Source organism: Erinaceus europaeus, chromosome 1 (genome assembly GCF_950295315.1).
Source record: "Erinaceus europaeus chromosome 1, mEriEur2.1, whole genome shotgun sequence".
Classification (NCBI taxonomy): domain Eukaryota; kingdom Metazoa; phylum Chordata; class Mammalia; order Eulipotyphla; family Erinaceidae; genus Erinaceus; species Erinaceus europaeus.
The window spans coordinates 979,704-985,797 of record NC_080162.1 but is presented as its reverse complement, the minus strand read 5'-3'; the positions used below and the strand labels follow the sequence as shown (position 1 = coordinate 985,797).

Sequence of the window (6,094 nt, the reverse complement as noted above, 5' to 3'; positions counted from 1 at the left end):
CATCCTTCTTGGACCTGTGTTCCCCCCACCACCCACCCCAGAGTCTTTTACTTTGGTGCAAGACGCCAACTCCAGTCCAGAATAATTCTCAGCGGAATATACAGTGTTGCTGGGATGCAGAATGAGATGAACCCTGGCCAGGCGGGGGCAGACAGCGCAGTGGTTATGCAAAGAGACTCTCCTGCCTGAGGCTCCAAAGTCCCAGGTTCAGTCCCCCAGCACCTCTATCAGCCAGAGCTGAGCAGGGCTCTGGTAAAATAAATACATGGATTAACTAACTAATTAGAAATTAATCCTTGACGTAGAGCTGTAAACAAGCTCACCAGCTCACCGTCCTTCCCGGCGCCTCACCGTGAGCACCCACCCCAGTTCTCAGCCTGAGTCACCCGTGTCCGCGACCCTCACCACGGGAAGGGTCGCGCCTCACGGCCGGGGCTCCCTGGGGCACGAGGGGCGCTGGCCACGCCTGACCGCGTCTAGGCCTGCAGCTGGGACGGCTCTCCCTTCCCGTGAGTGTCTTCTGCAGACCAGCCGCGGCGGTGCACTCCCAAGGCCTGGCAGCATCTCTGCAAGCGGACGGGTCACAGCGATGGCCTTGCCCCGCCATCACACCTGTGGTGGTGCACACAGGAAGCCGTCCTCACACATAGTGCTTGCTTGCTTTTTACAAATGATTTGACTGGGGGGAAACAGTGAGAAAGCAAAGCCAGCAGGGTGAAGGAAGGAAAGCATAGAAGCGGCCTAGATGTCCCTCCTCAGGTGACTGTTTAGAGAAGAACGGGACACACACTCCACGGAATACTCCTCTGCAGTGAAAAAGGTGATGTTGTGTCCTTTGGGACAAAATGGATGGAACTGGAGGTGATGAAGCTTTGCAAACTAAATAAAGAGATGAAAGACAACCACCAGATGGTGTCACTCATAGGTGGAACCTGAGAACTGAAACACATGAACTTGAAAAAAAATAAAGAACTTTTTATTATTTGTATTATCTTTATTTCTTGGGGGAGAAAGAGAAGTTGAGCGGGGAGGGGACACAGAGGGAGAGAGACAGAGACACCTGCAGGCCCGCTCCAGCGCTCGTGAAGCTCCCCCGCAGGTGGAGCGCGGGGCTCGAACCCTCGGGCACTTTTTAAATCCTTTTTTTCCCTTTGTTTTTAGCAGAGCCCTGCTCGGCTCTGGCTTATGGCGGCTCTGGGGATTGAACCTAGGACTTTGGAGCCTCGGGCAGGAGAGTCTGTTTGCATAACCACTATGCTATCCACCCTCCACCCCCTTGTGCATTTTTTTCAGAGCTCTGGCGGGTGGTGGAGCTGAGAGTGTCGAGCCTGGGCCCTCGGAGCCTCAGGCAGGAGTCTTCTGCAGAGGCATTATAAGTCTCTCAGTATTACTACTATCGTTTAATTTTATTTACTTTTTTAACCAGAGCCTGCTCAGCTCTGGCTGATGGAAGTGCTGGGGATTGAACCCACTGCCTTAGAGCCCCCGGGCAGGAGAGTCTTTTGCAGAACTATCATTATTATCGGCTGTTATTTTTGCAGAACTATCATCATCATCATCATTATTATTACTGTTGTTGTTATTTCCCCAGAGCTCTGGCAGAAGGAGGAGCTGGGGATTGAACCTGGAGCCTTGGAGCTTCAGGCAGGAGAGTCTTTTGCAGATCTATCATCATCATTATCATTATTATCATTATTATCATCATTATTACTAATTTCCCCAGAGCGCTGACGGAGGAGCGGGATCGAACCCGGATCCTCTGAGCCCAGCAGAGCATCGGCCCCGCCCTGAGTGTCCTTCCTGTGTCAGGAGAGCTGGGCGGGCCGCGGTGTGGGCGGGGCCTGGGGCGTGACTTTAGTGTGGGCGGGGCCTGGGGCGTGACTCTGGTGTGGGCGGGGCCTGTGGCGGGTCGCGGTGTGGGCGGGGCCTGGGGCTTGCATTGGGTGTGGGCGGGGCCTGGGGCGGGCCTCTGGTGTGGGCGGGGCCTGGGGCTTGCATTGGGTGTGGGCGGGGCCTGGGGGCGGGTCTCTGGTGTGGGCGGGGCCTGAGCGTTGCATTGGGTGTGGGCGGGGCCAGGGCGAGCATTGGGTGTGGGCGGGGCCTGGGCGTTGCATTGGGTGTGGGCGGGGCCGGGGGCGGGCCTCTGGTGTGGGCGGGGCCTGGGCGGGTCGCGGTGTGGGCGGGGCCTGGGCGGTGCATTGGGTGTGGGCGGGGCCATGGGGCGTGCACTGGGTGTGGGCGGGGCCTGGGGCGGGCCTCTGGTGTGGGCGGGGCCTGGGCGGGTCGCGGTGCGGGCGGGGCCTGGGCGTTGCATTGGGTGTGGGCGGGGCCTGCACGGGGAGCCGAGCCGCAGTCCCGCCCACAGACTCCTCAGCCAATCCTGAGCGCAGCCAGGCACTTCCTTCCGGTTTGTCCTGAAAATCCGTCCCTCCGCGCCCAGCCCGCGGCCCCTTTCTGCTGTTCCCGCGGCTTCCGGCGGAGAGTTGAGTCCGCGCACACGGCGCATTTCCGCTTCCGCCGGCATCGGCGCGCGTGGCTGGAGCGGCGCTCGGGAGCCAGGTAACTTGGCGGCCCGGGCGGGGGCCGGCGCGGCGGACCGCGGGGCTTTGCGGCCCGGGTGTGGCGGGCGGCCCCCGCAGCTGTCACTTCCCGGAGACTCGGGGGAGGTGCCCGGGGCTGAAGGAGTTCCGAGCTCCCGGCCGGCGGGACGGGCTGCTGCTACACAGACTGCCGGTCGGCACGCGCGGGGCGGGGCGCAGGGAGGCGGGGGTCAGGGGTCAGGGAGGCGGGGTCAGGGGTCAGGGCTGAGGGGCCCGGGAGCTGGGGAGGCTGTGAGGGGAGCGGTGCCGGGGCTGCCCGCCGGTGAGGGGCTGAGGGCCGCGGGCGCCGCCAGGTCTCGCCCGTCAGTCTCGCCTCCCGCTCCGGCCTCGGGGGCGACCGCCGGGGTTACGGCGCCTCCTCGCTGCCGCCCCGCCCCGCCGCCTGAAGCCTGAAGCGGGTCTGCACTGCCCGGCCGGCCGCCCGTCGCTCCGTCTGTGTCTCCGTCTCCGTCTGTGTCTGTGTCTCTGTCTGTGTGTCTGTGTCTCCGTCTCCGTCTGTGTCTCCGTCTGTGTCTCCGTCTCCGTCTGTGTCTCCGTCTGTGTCTCTGTCTCCGTCTGTGTCTCCGTCTCCGTCTGTGTCTCCGTCTCCGTCTGTGTCTCCGTCTCCGTCTGTGTCTCCGTCTGTGTCTCCGTCTCCGTCTGTGTCTCCGTCTGTGTCTCCGTCTGTGTCTCCGTCTCCGTCTGTGTCTCCGTCTCCGTCTGTGTCTCCGTCTGTGTCTCCGTCTCCGTCTGTGTCTCCGTCTGTGTCTCCGTCTGTGTCTCTGTCTGTGTCTCCGTCTGTGTCTCCGTCTGTGTCTCTGTCTGTGTCTCCGTCTGTGTCTCCGTCTCCGTCTGTGTCTCCGTCTGTGTCTCTGTCTCCGTCTGTGTCTCCGTCTGTGTCTCCGTCTGTGTCTCTGTCTGTGTCTCCGTCTGTGTCTCCGTCTCCGTCTGTGTCTCCGTCTCCGTCTGTGTCTCCGTCTCCGTCTGTGTCTCCGTCTGTGTCTCTGTCTCCGTCTGTGTCTCCGTCTCCGTCTGTGTCTCCGTCTCCGTCTGTGTCTCCGTCTGTGTCTCCGTCTGTGTCTCCGTCTGTGTCTCTGTCTGTGTCTCCGTCTGTGTCTCCGTCTCCGTCTGTGTCTCTGTCTGTGTCTCCGTCTGTGTCTCCGTCTCCGTCTGTGTCTCCGTCTGTGTCTCCGTCTCCGTCTGTGTCTCCGTCTGTGTCTCCGTCTGTGTCTCCGTCTCCGTCTGTGTCTCCGTCTGTGTCTCCGTCTCCGTCTGTGTCTCCGTCTGTGTCTCCGTCTGTGTCTCTGTCTGTGTCTCCGTCTGTGTCTCCGTCTGTGTCTCTGTCTGTGTCTCCGTCTGTGTCTCCGTCTCCGTCTGTGTCTCCGTCTGTGTCTCTGTCTCCGTCTGTGTCTCCGTCTGTGTCTCCGTCTGTGTCTCTGTCTGTGTCTCCGTCTGTGTCTCCGTCTCCGTCTGTGTCTCCGTCTCCGTCTGTGTCTCCGTCTCCGTCTGTGTCTCCGTCTGTGTCTCTGTCTCCGTCTGTGTCTCCGTCTCCGTCTCCGTCTGTGTCTCCGTCTCCGTCTGTGTCTCCGTCTGTGTCTCTGTCTCCGTCTGTGTCTCCGTCTCCGTCTGTGTCTCCGTCTCCGTCTGTGTCTCCGTCTCCGTCTGTGTCTCCGTCTGTGTCTCCGTCTGTGTCTCCGTCTGTGTCTCCGTCTCCGTCTGTGTCTCCGTCTGTGTCTCCGTCTGTGTCTCCGTCTCCGTCTGTGTCTCCGTCTCCGTCTGTGTCTCCGTCTGTGTCTCCGTCTGTGTCTCTGTCTGTGTCTCCGTCTGTGTCTCCGTCTCCGTCTGTGTCTCCGTCTCCGTCTGTGTCTCCGTCTCCGTCTGTGTCTCCGTCTGTGTCTCTGTCTCCGTCTGTGTCTCCGTCTCCGTCTCCGTCTGTGTCTCCGTCTCCGTCTGTGTCTCCGTCTGTGTCTCCGTCTGTGTCTCCGTCTCCGTCTGTGTCTCTGTCTGTGTCTCCGTCTGTGTCTCCGTCTCCGTCTGTGTCTCCGTCTGTGTCTCCGTCTCCGTCTGTGTCTCCGTCTGTGTCTCCGTCTGTGTCTCCGTCTGTGTCTCCGTCTGTGTCTCCGTCTCCGTCTGTGTCTCCGTCTGTGTCTCCGTCTGTGTCTCCGTCTCCGTCTGTGTCTCCGTCTGTGTCTCTGTCTCCGTCTGTGTCTCCGTCTGTGTCTCCGTCTCCGTCTGTGTCTTTGTCTCCGTCTGTGTCTCCGTCTCCGTCTGTGTCTCTGTCTCCGTCTGTGTCTCCGTCTCCGTCTGTGTCTCTGTCTCCGTCTGTGTCTCCGTCTCCGTCTCCGTCGGGTGTGTTTGTTTACTGATCGTTTGGAAAGACAGGAGGAGAGAGAGAGAGAGGGAGGGGGGAGAGAGAGGGAGGGAGAAGGAGAGAGAAAGAGAGAGGGAGGGAGAGAGAAGGGGGAGGGGGAGAGAGGAGAGGGAGAGACGGAGAGGGGGGAGAGAGAGAGAGGGAGGGAGAGAGAGGGAGAGGGAGAGAGCCGGAGAGGGAGAAAGAGAGAGGGAGAGAGCGAGAGAGGGAGGGAGAGAGCGCGAACCGGTGTCTCTGGCTCGGGCGCTGCCTGGGGCTTGAACCCCGGGCTTCACGCTTGGGAGTCAGGCGCCCCACCCCCGCGCGGGCCGTTTTCACAGAGGGCGGCGGTGGCGGCTGCGGGCGCCGAGCTTTCTGGCCCTGGGGTCCGGGGTCCGCGTGCTGCGCCGTGTGCGGCTCCTCAGCGCCGTCAGGTCCCCACGGCCGCTCGGCCTTTGGGATCCGGCAGCCGCAGGGGCAGCTCGTGGCGCCCCGATGCCTGGTGGTTTTAGTATTTATTTATTTTCCGTTTTTGTTGCCCTTGCTGTTTTTCATTATTGTTGTGGTTATTATTACTGTTGTTGATGATGTCGTCATTGTTGGGCAGGACAGAGAGAAACGGAGAGAGGGGGAGAGACAGACAGACACCTGCAGACCTGCTTCACCGCCTGGGAGGCGACTCCCCTGCAGGTGGGGAGCCGGGGCTCGAACCAGGATCCCGACTCCGGTCCCCGCGCTTGGCGCCACCTAAGCTCAGCCCGCTGCCCGGCCGCCGGCTCCTGGGGTGGGTCTAGGCCCCCGGTTCTCGTTCTTGTGAAAGCGCGTTGCTTCTCGTGAAAGCGCCTTGCGTGGGCCGTGGGCGCCTGAGCGAGCGAGCAGAGGCCCCGACTAGAGGCCCCCACTAGAGGCCCTGACTGACTAGAGGCCCCTGACTAGAGGCCCTGACTAGAGGCCCCCACTAGAGGCCCCCACTAGAGGCCCTGACTGACTAGAGGCCCCTGACTAGAGGCCCCCACTAGAGGCCCTGACTGACTAGAGGCCCCTGACTAGAGGCCCTGACTAGAGGCCCCCACTAGAGGCCCTGACTGACTAGAGGCCCTGACTGACTAGAGGCCCCCACTAGAGGCCCTGACTGACTAGAGGCCCTGACTGACTAGAGGCCCCC

At 61.5% G+C, this 6,094-nt stretch overlaps 1 protein-coding gene across 1 annotated transcript in view; it reads left to right on the top strand.

Moving 5' to 3' along the window:
* Nucleotides 1–2,426: 2,426 nt before the first annotated feature.
* BMS1 (BMS1 ribosome biogenesis factor) overlaps nucleotides 2,427–6,094 on the top strand; it is a 31,401-nt gene continuing 27,733 nt past the window's right edge. The window contains exon 1 of the mRNA XM_007538740.3: nucleotides 2,427–2,559. The gene's annotated coding sequence lies outside the window, so the exon portion shown is untranslated. The remainder of the gene's footprint in view (nucleotides 2,560–6,094) is intronic.